Genomic DNA, 12,372 nt, shown 5'->3' on the forward strand with positions numbered 1-12,372 from the left:
AATTGTGGGAAAGATGACATGATCTGGCTTAGGGTCTTTCACGGGATGCCCCCTCAACCCAACTTACACCACCTGTTGCAGAGCAGTACCTTGGTTGCTGTCACTTCACAAGGCTAGTGAACCAGGTCGCTCAAATAATACAGGACAGTAACACAATGGTTCTAAAGTGGGATGCTTTTGCATACAGGGTTTGAGATCATGCCCGTTCCTCCTTCAGATCTTTTACATCATTTTCTAAATCAGAGGACCCTTCCCCAAGTCCACTTTACTGAGCCCTAAATTTTGTGAATTAACCTATAAAAACCATGTGCCCACCATATTTTAACACCGTATTTTCAGTCAATATTATTTCCCACCTTCCTCTCAGCTACTGATGTTAAAGTCACTTATTTGTTTGTAAGAAGCAATGTTTTTCATAATGTAAGACAGCTTAATATGTAAGTGATGGGGATCGGGGACTTGGTAGAGGGCTACTAGAACCTTCACCTCTACTGTAGATTATACATTTAAATCTAGCCCAGGTCAGTAGTGGCCAATCAATATCAGTTTGGTAGCCTATTTGAAAAGCACTGCACTATACACACCTGCACCAGCATCCTCCTTGTCTGTCTCAGCAACAAGGCCAAGGACTGACTGGACTGTGGCTACTGACCCATCCTCTCATCCATAGCACACTTGTTCCAGTACTAAATTCACAGGTTTAAAAGAATGCTCTAATCCAGCAGTGCTCACACTATTGTACCATCACTACTAGTGGCCTGCAGCTTCTTTCTTGCCAGGCCATGACATGAACCGTTGTGAGAAGTATACATCAGGGGAGCGGGAGAGAAAGGGGTCCTTGGTGAGAATTTTGCCCTTACAAAATGGGCTGTACTGTGAAAGAGTTGGAGAACTGTTGAAGTCTTTTGAAAGTCACTAAATCCATCTAGCAATGCTCCTCAACATGCTGACCCACAAGCCTCATCTTCTGGTCCAAAATACTTGACAGACACTTTGCCCCTCCCCCCAATCCTTACCGCAAAATATAGGTACATTACCAAATAGACCTGCAGTCCCAGGGTGTGGTTAATGTTATGCCTGCTGATTAAAGCATCTGCAGAGTGGCAGACTGGTTTGTTTTCTCAGGTTTTACTAATCTTATACCTTCTCTTCTGAGATGAGATAATCATACCACGTCTGTGCCTCTATTTCCCCTCCTACCATTTCTCACTTGTCTATTTACATTGTAAATGACTAGCTCTTCCTATGTGTTTATGTGGGGCCTTAGTCTTGGTTGGCACTAATAAAATAAAACCACAAACAAATAATACATAATAGCAACATAGTGAAGTAGAGTATCTGGAGGAATAGCTCAGTGGTTTGAGTATTGGCCTGCAAAACCTAAGGATGTGAGCTCAGTCTTTGAGGGGCCATTTAGGGATCTGGGGCAAAAATCTGTCTGGGGATTGGTCCTGCTTTGAGCCAAGGATTGGACTAGATGATCTCCTGAGGTCCCTTCCAACTCTGACATTCTATGAGTCTAAATCTCTTAAATAGATTTTAAGGTCAATATGGACCATCACATCATCTAGTCTTGTCTCCCAGGTAATATAAGCCCCAGAATTTCAGCTAGTGATTCCTATGGTAAGCCCATAACTTCTAGTTGAGCTACAGCCAATTTTTTTAGAAAGTTACTTAGCCCTAAGTGATGGGGAATCCACTATGTCTCTAGCTCAATTGTTCCAATGGCTAATTGCCCTCTGTCATGGTATAATTCCCCACTCTGAACCTTAGCGTCCAAAAGATGGGGTACCAGCATGAATTCCTCTAAGCTCAATTACCAGCTTAGTACTTGTAGCGCTGCCACCAACCAGGAATTCCAGTGCCTGGTACAATCTGGTCCCCCCAAAACCTTGCCCAGGGACCCCCAAGACCCAATCCCTCTGGATATTAACACAAGGAAAGTAAACCCTTTCCCTCACCGTTGCCTCTCCCAGGCTTCCCCTCCCTGGGTTACCCTGGAAGATTACTGTGATTCAAACTCCTTGAATCTTAAAACAGAAAGGAAAATTGACCTTCCCCCCTCCTTCTCTCTCCCCCTCCCAGACTCTCCCTGAGAGAGAAAGTAATCCTAACACAGAGAGAAATTAACCTCTCTCTCCCCCTTCCCTCCTTTCTCCCCACCAATTCCCTGGTGAATCCAGACCCAGTCCCCTGGGGTCTCACACCAGAATAAAAAAACAATCAGGTTCTTAAACAAGAAACTTTTAATTAAAAAGAGAAAAACAGTAGAAATTATCTTTGTAAATTTAAAATGGAATAGGTGCAGGGTCTTTCAGCTATAGACACTGGGAATACCCTCCCAACCTAAGTATACAAGTACAAATTAAAATCCTTTCAGCCAAATACACATTTGAACTCCTCCCAGCCAAATACACATTTGCAAATAAAGAAAACAAACATAAGCCTAACTCGCCTTATCACCTAGTACTTACTATTTTGAATCTATAAGAACCTGTATCAGAGAGATTGGAGAGAAACCTGGTTGCACATCTGGTCACTCTCAGAACCCAGAGAGAACAACAAACAAAAACTAACAGCACACACAAATACTTCCCTCCTTCAAGATTTGAAAGTATCCTGTCCCCTAATTGGTCCTCTGGTCAGGTGACAGCCAGGCTCACTGAACTTAACCCTTTACAGGCAAAAGAGACATGAAGTACTTCTATTCTATTAACCCTTGACTATCTGTTTATGACACCCTCACTGTTACTGGCCTGCAGCTTACTTCCAGTCTGACTTTGTCTAGCTTCAACTCCCAGCTACTGGCTCTTGTAATGTCTATGTCTGCTAGACTGGAGATTTTTCTTCTACCTGAAATCTACATAGCCAGGTAGGCACTTACAGACTGTGATCAAGTTATGAATAATGCTAGCCTATAGTTTTATTAATTAGTCAAGATTTATGTTACATATTTAGATTGTGATAGTGAGCAAAGGTCCAAACAAAATCAGGCCCAGTTGTGCTAGTCATTGTACAAACACATAAGAAAACGCTGTCTCTGCCCCAAAAGGCTAATTAGTATCTAACCAGAGAAGAAAACAGACCTACAATAGGAGATAGACAACATACAAGCAAAATGCCCCAGGATACATACATCTGAATTCCACTTAAAAATAAAAGATGTTTATATCCCCAAGTCACATCCTAGCCCAGCCCTACCCCTCTGCTCAGGTGCCTCAGCCAACATGCCCCACTACTTCTAAGGACATGTCTACACTACCGGCTGGATCAACGGGCAGCAATCGATCCAGCAGGGGTCGATTTATCGTGTCTAGTATCATGACTGCCAATCACTCTAGTGTCGACTCTGGTACTCCACCTCAATGAGAAGCACAAGGGGAATCGATGGGAGAGCGTCTCCGTCACCACAGGGAAGACAGCGCGGTAAATAGATCTAAGTACGTCAACTTTAGCTACGTTATTCACATAGCTGGAGTTGCATAACTTAGACTGATCTCCCCCCATAGTGTAGACCAGCTCTAAGCAGGGCCGGCGCTTCCATTTAAGTGACCTAGGTGGTCGCCTAGGGCACCAGGAGTTGGGAGGGCGGCAGACTGCTGCGGTGGACCTCCTGCAGGTGTGCATGTGGACGGTCCGCTGGTCCAGCAGCTCTAGTGGAGTATCCGCAGGCATGCCTGCGGCAGGTCCACCGGAGCCGTGGGACCAGCGGACCATCTGCAGGAAAGCCTGCGGGAGGTCCACCAGAGCCGTGGGACCGGCAAGCCTAGGGCACCAAAAACCCTGGCACTGCTCCTGGCTCTAAGTGTGCTCTCTTCCCACCTGCAGAGAAATGCTTATTTCATTTCTACTCCTTCCCATTTTATTTTCATTGTTATTTATATTGTGGCAATACCTAGAGGTCTCAACCAGTCAGGACCTCACTATGCTACAAATACAGAGTAAATAGCCTCTACCCCAGTGGTTTTAAAGCTTTTTAGGCTGCATACCCCTTTCGAAATATTGTAGTCTACCACGTACCTCCATCTGAAATAGGATCATAATTTACCTATGATTAGATTGCCAAGTCTTACTGAATACAATTCATTGTCTCGCATACCCCCTGACGACAGCTTGTGTACTGCTAGAGATACGCATACCTCAGTTTGAAAAACCACTGCTCTACCCCCAAAGAGTTTATAATCTCTGCTACTTCCACCTCCCAGATCCCTTTAGCGCTATCACCACCCAAAGTCCTTTTACTCTTTATGAGTGCTGGAAGCTAGCCAATAAGACAGAGCAATCAGATTAGCTAATTGCATCCCAATCTCCAATCAGGCTGAGGGGATGGGTGCTAGAGGATTAATTAGCTCATAAATTGAGGATAGATAAAAAGGTACAGGAAAGAAGTGCTGGGGCAGGCAAGCTGCGGGCGCGTGCGCGCACACCTAGCTGAATCCAGATTCATTTCAGTCAGATCTCAAGGAAGGGCGGGCTGATGATACAACGACTGCAGTAAATAATACTTCCACCCAAAACTTTATAGGTGTTGGTGGAGGGAACATAAATAAATGGCACTATCTAACCAGTGGGGTCTGAGCAGATTTCTGTGATGCATGAAAGTGGGAGCAGAATGCACCCTGCTACATTCCTGCTTTGCTCACTGGCTCAGCAGGGGGGCTGATGTTATTTTACAAAAACAATTTTTCCCCAGTCTCTGTTACAAGCCTAATTTGTAAAAAAGGCTTCTTTCCCCCACGCCAAGAGATAATGAACATGCAGTTACAGGTGCCCTCTGGTACCCTGGGGGCATGTGCATTGGGAGAGCCACAAGCAGGGCCAAATTTGCAGCTACTATATATCAAGTAAATGGAATGCACCAACTGGACATTTGGCCCTTGTTCTCTTCTCCTCCCCCAATTTTCCTCTGCTCAGTTAGAACAAAAAATATAAAAGGCTGGGCTCCATGCAGTAACAACAAGGGGAGAGGGCGTGGCAGGTCTGAAAAGCAGTTGGGGTTGAGTGGGCTCCAGTAAACAAATGGATTAGATGGGTTTAAAATCAGGTAATAAAAAATAAACTATCTGAGACAAATTCATGACCAGTCTAGAGGGGGAGAGGGAGAGAGAGAGAGAGAGAGAGAGAGAGAGAGATGGATGGATGAGAAGCTCATTTTGGGAATGGAGGAAAGCAAGCCAGGCAGCTTTACTGTTGCCAAGGGATTTGGATTTTTTAAGCCCGTCCCTTTCATTTTGTACAAACTTTGAGAGATGTCCTTTTTCTTAGAAACATTAGTTTGGGTATAGTACTTTATTTTACAGGGGTTATTAATTTCATGGGGGGTGTATTTTTAAGCAATTTTTGAGTTTTATGTTAATATCACCAAATTGGAGGGCTTGGGGTTTTCTCGTATGTACTGCAATGAGTTGTAAGAGCACTATGGGAACCTTTAATATACAATAGCAGGGTCCACACAGACCAATTAATGCGCAGCATGCTTGTGCTGTTTAAAAATCACACTCCCATAGTATGAATTACTGGTCTTTGTAGACAAGCTCTTAGATACAAATAACCATGTCTCATGTTTTTCAAGTGTTTACTGGATAACCACCAATTTCATTTTTGGCTTGGGGGTGTGTTATCTGTGCTTATCAGTTAAAACTGAAAGCCTGAAGCCCTAATGAGGTATGTGTGGGGCCTGAGAATGCAGGATCAGGCTGGTACTATAGAGCCAATCAGATTCGCTGTGAAAAGGAATATCCTCTTGCCTTGTGGGTTATTTAATTGAATTTATTTGTCTTACATGCAGGAAACAAACATATGGCTCCACAATCAGGGAACACAACAGATATCCTGCTACTGAAAGAAATTGCACATCAGCATTCCCCAAACTTTAGAAAGCCGAGCCTCTCCTTTGGGATGATTTAGTTGGGGATTGGTCCTGCTTTGAGCAGGGGATTGGACTAGATGGCCTCCTGAGTTCTTTTCCAACCTAATATTCTATGATTCTATGATAAGTAATCTAGTTATGTCCTCTCTGTGGGGCCTCCTCAAAATGAGCAGTTACTTAGGCCATGTCTATGCTACAAAGTTAAGTCAACCTAACTTATGTTGGCATACAGCTGCCACAATAATTACATTGCTTGTGCATGTCTATACTTTGCTCCTTGTGTCACCAGTGTGCGTCCTCACCAGGAGTGTTTGTGTTGATTGTACTGCCAGTGTCGGGTACTGTGGGACGGCTCCTGAAAGCCAGTAACAGTTGAGGTAACCAATGCAGTGTTTACACTGACACTGCGTCAAGCTAACTACATCAACCTTCACTCTATACTGCTCGTGGAGTGGGGTTATTAAGTCAGCACAGAGGGGCTGTTTTGTCGGTTGGTGTGAAATATAAGTGCAGACACTTCTGTAGTTAGATTGACATAAGCTACCTTCTGTCAATCTAACTCTGTAGTGTAGACCAGACCTCAAAGTAGATTGTTTTGCTCTTCCTTGTATGATACTTCCTTGCCTTCCTTCCGTGCTTTGTGGAGTAGTGAATTGCTTAACAACATTGACATCATCACTGGCATATAGTTAGCACTCAGTGAAATTAATGGGGCAGTTCACACTCTCTGCAAACTCATGCAGAAGTCGTCGCTGCGTCAGTTACACTCAGGTCACATGTTCACCATTTTCTTCACAACCAGTTCGGCTAAAGACTTTTTAAATGAAAGCTGAGACTCTGGAGAACAACTGAGAGGCCTGTCCATGTCAGCTAGTCCTTTTTGTCATCCCATCCCATCACCTCCCTGGGGAACTTCCTATATGAAGCCTATATAATTCATCCTTGATGGGGGTAACATTTCAGAAGCACCCAAGTGACTTAGGAGCCCAAATTCCATTTTCAAAAGTGACTTAGGCACTTGGATGCCCAGTGAAAATGGGAGTTAAGCTCCTTAGGTGCTTGTGAAAACGTTACCCTGTGCCACCTGTATATGTGTAAGCCTGAAATGTAATTAAACTCTTAACACTTCATGTCTGGTTTCAGTTTTTCATTTCCCAGGTGCTTTTTCACAGATTTTCTATCCAGGTTTTGAACTGAAGCTGATTCTCTGCTTTTCTGGGCTCAGGCTAGCGGTATCTGCATCGCTTTTCCATGATCTTTCCTGAGTGTGACTAACACTTTCTGTCAGCGATGGGTAACCAGACATATGTCTGAAAACAAAACAAACCCATTTACTACATTTCCTGTTGCTCTGTAGACTGTTTTCTCAGCCTACCTCTGGCTCCCCCATTGGACAATATCACAGTAAAGGTGCCAATAGATTTTCCTGCTTTGGTACTGCTCCTAGACCTCATCTCCCTGTGTAAGGGAAGACTTGTAGGTGAAGCTTGTCATTAAAGCTGGTCTATTCTCAGCTCTTCCACAGATTTCCTGTGGGACCTTGAGCAAGCCACTTTAGCCCCTCTATGTCTCAGTTTCCCCCTCTGAAAAATGGGCTAATCATTCTCTTCTTCAAAGGAGATTGTGAGGGTTAGGCACTTTGAGAGGTTGATATAACAGCATAAAATATTATTTAAGTGGGACCTGATCTGTATGTTATTGATGTTTTGGTGAGGGACTTATGAATAGACTCATCCATGTCCATCCATCTCCCCCAGCAGGAAAGCATGCATTGTCTTGGCTCTCACCTGATGCTCTCTATGCCCATTGTTCTGAAAATTACCAGTCTGTGGCTGCATCTGCCTACAGGCAGTCCTGTTTCACCTTCTTCCACTTTTCTCTCCATTTCCACCATCCACCCTAGCCAGGTGGTCACACTTTGTGTCAACATGCCACACCTAGCCTTCACTTTCTGTTCTCTGCATCTCTTGCCATGCTCCCAAACCCTTCCTTTTCCTACCTTTCAGCCATTGCCCATCTCATCAAAAGCCACTTCTTCAGCTGCTGATGGATTTGACCTGCTTCCTCTCAGCCTTACAGAATGGATGCTGTGGGGCCACAGTTACTTGCATCACTATCTTGTTGTAAACCCTTCAGTTCCTGAGCAATGACAGGAAGATTCCAGTGGAAGAATTGTGAGGACAGTCTCCCCCTTCACCCAGTTGACTGCACAGGGCAAAAATGGGACTGACCAAGATGCCATATACAGACATCCCTTGGACAGGTGAAATCACGACAGACAGTGATGAATGGCTTTCATTCCAGTTTATTTTCCCATTAAATACCATTTTCTCTGGTTCTACAGGTTTGGCCAAAATATTCAAAAGTAGCCATTGATTATGGGTCCCTTAATTCTGGTGTGTCCAACCTGAGACCCTTAAACGGGCCTGATTTCAGAGGTGCTGAGCACCCACAACTCCTACTCTTTTGCATTTCTGCCTTTGGTTAGTCAGTCCTGGTCTGCAAAGATCAAGTGAGACCTTTGGGCCTGAGGCTTTTCAGCATTAAGGGCCAGTGACTGTGGTTCACCTTGCACAGATGCAAAAGGGGAGAGGGAGGTCACCTCTTCCTGCACCTCAACATCAGAGCCATGCATGACATGTCTGGGGAGCATAATACTCACAGGTCACTAGTAGACTCATAGACTTTAAGGTCAGAAGGGACCATTATGATCATCTAATCTGACCTCCTCACAATACAGGCCACAGAATCTCACTCACCCACTGCTTTATCAAACCTGTGTCTGAGCCACTGAAGTCCTCAAATCATGGTTTAAAGACTTCAAGGTGCAGAGAATTTTCCAGCAAGTGACCTATGCTCCATGCTGCAGAGGAAGGTGAAAAACCCCCAGGGCCTCTGCCAATCTGCCCTGGAGGAAAATTCCTTCCTGACCCCAAATATGACAATCAGCTAATCCCTGAGCATGTGGGCAAGACTCACCAGCCAGACACCCAGGAAAGAATTATCAGTAGTAACTCAGATCCCACCCCATCTAACATCCCATCACAAGCCATTAGGCATATTTACCGCTAGTAGCCAAAGACGAATTAATTGCCAAAATGAGGCTATCTCATTATACCATCCCCTCCATAAACTTATTAAGCTTAGTCCTGAAGCCAGATATGTCTTTTGCCCACACTACTCCCCTTGGAAGGCTGTTCCAGAACTTCACTCCTCTGATGGTTAGAAACCTTCGTCTAATTTCAAGTCTCAACTTCTTGATAGCCAGTTTATATCCGTTTGTTCTTGTGTCCACATTGGTACTGAGCTTAAATAATTCTTCTCTCTCCCTGGTATTTATTCCTCTGTTATATTTATACAGAGCAATCATATCTCCCCTCTACCTTCTTTTGGTTAGGCTAAACAAGCTAAGCTCTTTGAGTCTCCTTTCATATGACAGGTTTTCCATTCCTTGGATCATCCTACTAGCCCTTCTCTGAACCTGTTCCAGTTTGAATTCATCCTTCTTAAACATGGGAGAGCAGAACTGCACACAGTATTCCAGATGAGGTCTCACTAGTGCCTTGTATAATGGTACTAACACCTCCTTATCTCTACTGGAAATACCTCACCTGATGCATCCCAAGACCACATTAGCTTTTTTCATGGCCATATCAGATTGGCAGCTCATAGTCATTCTGTGATCAACCAATACTCCGAGGTCCTTCTCCTCTGTTACTTCCACCTGATGCCTTCCCAGCTTATAACAATAGTTCTTGTTATTAATCCCTAAATGCATGACCTTGCACTTTTCACTATTAAATTTCATCCTATTACTATTACTCCAGTTTACAAGGTCATCCAGATCTTCCTGTATGATATCCCGGTCCTTCTCTGTGTTAGCAATACCTCCCAACTTTGTGTCATCCGCAAACTTTATTAGCACATTCCCACTTTTTTGTGCCAAGGTCAGTAATAAAAAGATTAAATAAGATTGGTCCCAAAACCGATCCCTGAGGAACTCCACTAGTAACCTCCCTCCAGCCTGACAATTTACCTTTCAGTACGGCGCATTGTAGTCTCCCCTTTAACCAGTTCCTTATCCACCTTTCAATTTTCATATTAATCCCCATCTTTTCCAATTTAGCTAATAATTTCTCACATGGAACCATACCAAATGCCTTATTGAAATCGAGGTAAATTAGATCCACTGCATTTCCTTTGTCTAAAAAATCTGTTACCATCTCAAAGAAGGAGATCAGGTTGGTTTGGCACGATCTACCTTTTGTAAAACCATGTTGTATTTTGTCCCAATTGCCATTGACCTCAATGTCCTTGACTACTTTTTTCTTCAAAAATTTTTCCAAGACCTTGCATACTACAGATGTCAAACTGACAGGCTTGTAGTTGCCCAGATCACCTTTTTTCACGCTTTCTTAAAGATAGGAACTATGTTAGCAATTCTCCAGTCATACGGTACAACCCCTGAGTTTACAGATTCATTAAACATTCGTGCTAATGGGCTTGCAATTTCATGTGCCAGTTCCTTTAATATTCTTGGATGAAAATTATCTGGGCCTCCTGATATTGTCCCGTGAAGCTGTTCAAGTTTGGCTTCTACCTCGGATGTGGTAATATCCACCTCCGTATCCTCATTCCCATTTGTCATCCTACTATTATTCCTAAGCTCCTCATTAAAGACTGAGGGAAAGTATTTGTTTAGATATTGGGCCACGCCTAGATTATCCTTAACCTCCATTCCATCCTCAGTAGTTAGTGGTCTCACTTTTTCTTTCTTTGTTTTCTTCTTATTTATATAGCTATAGAACCTTTTACTATTGGTTTTAATTCCCTTTGCAAGGTCCAACTCTACATGGCTTTTGGCCTTTCTCACTTTATCCCTACATGTTCTGACCTCAATACGGTAGCTTTCCTTGCTGATCACTCCCATCTTCCATTCCTTGTAAGCTTTTTCTTAATCACCTCTCTGAGATGCTTGCTCATCCAGCTTGGTCTACAACTCCTGCCTATGATTTTTTTCCCTTTCTTGGGATGCAGGCTTCTGACAGTTTCTGCAACTTTGACTTGAAGTAATTCCAGGCTTCCTCCACCTTTAAATCCCCAAGTTCTTCAGTCCAATCCACTTCCCTAACTAATTTCCCTCATTCTTTAAAGTTAGCCCTTTTAAAATCAAAAACCCTAGTCACAGATCTATTTTTGTTTATCCTTCCATTTAGTTTAAACTGAATTAGCTCATGATCACTCAAACCAAGGTTGTCCCCTACAACCATTTCTTCTATGAGGTCCTCACCTCTCACCAAAACCAAATCTAAAATGGCATCCCCTCTTGTTGGTTCAGCAACTACTTGGTGAAGGAATCCAGCAGCTATCGCATCTAGGAAAATCTGAGCCCTATTACTATTACTAGCACTTGTCCTCCAATCTATATCTGGGAAGTTAAAGTCTCCCATGATCACATAATTCCCATTAGTATTTACTTTATTAAAAACATTAAAAAGGTCTCTATCCGTGTCCAAATCAGATCCCGATGGTCTGTAGCACACCCCAAGCACTATCTCAGGGCAGGCTCTAGTAGCTTTCTTCCCCAATGTGATTTTTGCCCAGACAGACTCTTATCCATTCCATCCCTTCTTTTTATTTCTTTACAGTCTACCTCATCACTCATATACAATGCTACTCCACCATCTTTGCCTTTATTTCTGTCTTTCCTAAACAGCACATACCATTCAATACTTGTACTCAGTCATCACTACTATTCCACCATGTTTCTGTTATCCTATAATATTCTGTTTCACTTCCTGCACCAGTAGCTCTAGTTCCTCCATTTTGTTACCTAGGCTCCTCACATTGGTGTACAAACATCTTAATTCTTGCTGTTTGGCTTTGCTCACATTCTTTACCTGATTAGGCCCAGACGTTCTACTGCCAATATCACCTATTAGAATTGTATCTACAGTACCCTTCCTCCGTATGTCCATCTCCTACCCACAACAGTATCCTTTCTTGCTTCATTTTTTTCCCTCTCAATGTTAAAATCTGGCATGGAGATTACCAGGATATCTCTCAACCATCTCCCCCTAATTCCTAGTTTAAAGCTCTGTTAATCAGTTGTGCCATCTTCCAGGCTAGAAGTCTATTTCCCTCCTTACTCAGGAGAAGTCAATCCTGAGAGAACAGTAGCTTTTGTGGGATAGCCACCCCGAAAGTGACAAAGAGGAGTCAGCTCCAGGTAGTGCCAAGACTCTGCTAACTCTCTACACATTAGCCAGCATGTAGTTGGAGAGGGCATGCTACCTACCCACACTCAGGAGTGCTGGGGTTGGCATTAAGTGAACTGCTCCTGCCCCTTTGGAGCCCTGGAAAATATTCCCTTTCACATACCCTGTGGCTCTGAGCAGCGATCCGGCCTGGTCAGCTGATGATGGGAAACAAAGAAACCAGAACAGTTATTGAGCTCCGTCCTGCACTGAATTAGCCCTGAGCTCTGGGCATTGGGAGCTATC

The 12,372-nt window shown here is 43.5% G+C and overlaps 1 protein-coding gene across 1 annotated transcript in view; it reads right to left on the reverse strand.

Annotated features, from left to right (window-relative positions):
• CWC15 (CWC15 spliceosome associated protein homolog) overlaps positions 1 to 12,318 on the reverse strand; it is a 60,854-nt gene extending 48,536 nt beyond the window's left edge. Inside the window, exon 1 of the mRNA XM_030559874.1 lies at positions 12,251 to 12,318. The gene's annotated coding sequence lies outside the window, so the exon portion shown is untranslated. The remainder of the gene's footprint in view (positions 1 to 12,250) is intronic.
• Between the last annotated feature and the right edge of the window lie 54 nt (positions 12,319 to 12,372).

This window comes from Gopherus evgoodei, chromosome 1 (genome assembly GCF_007399415.2).
Source record: "Gopherus evgoodei ecotype Sinaloan lineage chromosome 1, rGopEvg1_v1.p, whole genome shotgun sequence".
In the NCBI taxonomy this organism is placed as follows: Eukaryota; Metazoa; Chordata; order Testudines; family Testudinidae; genus Gopherus; species Gopherus evgoodei.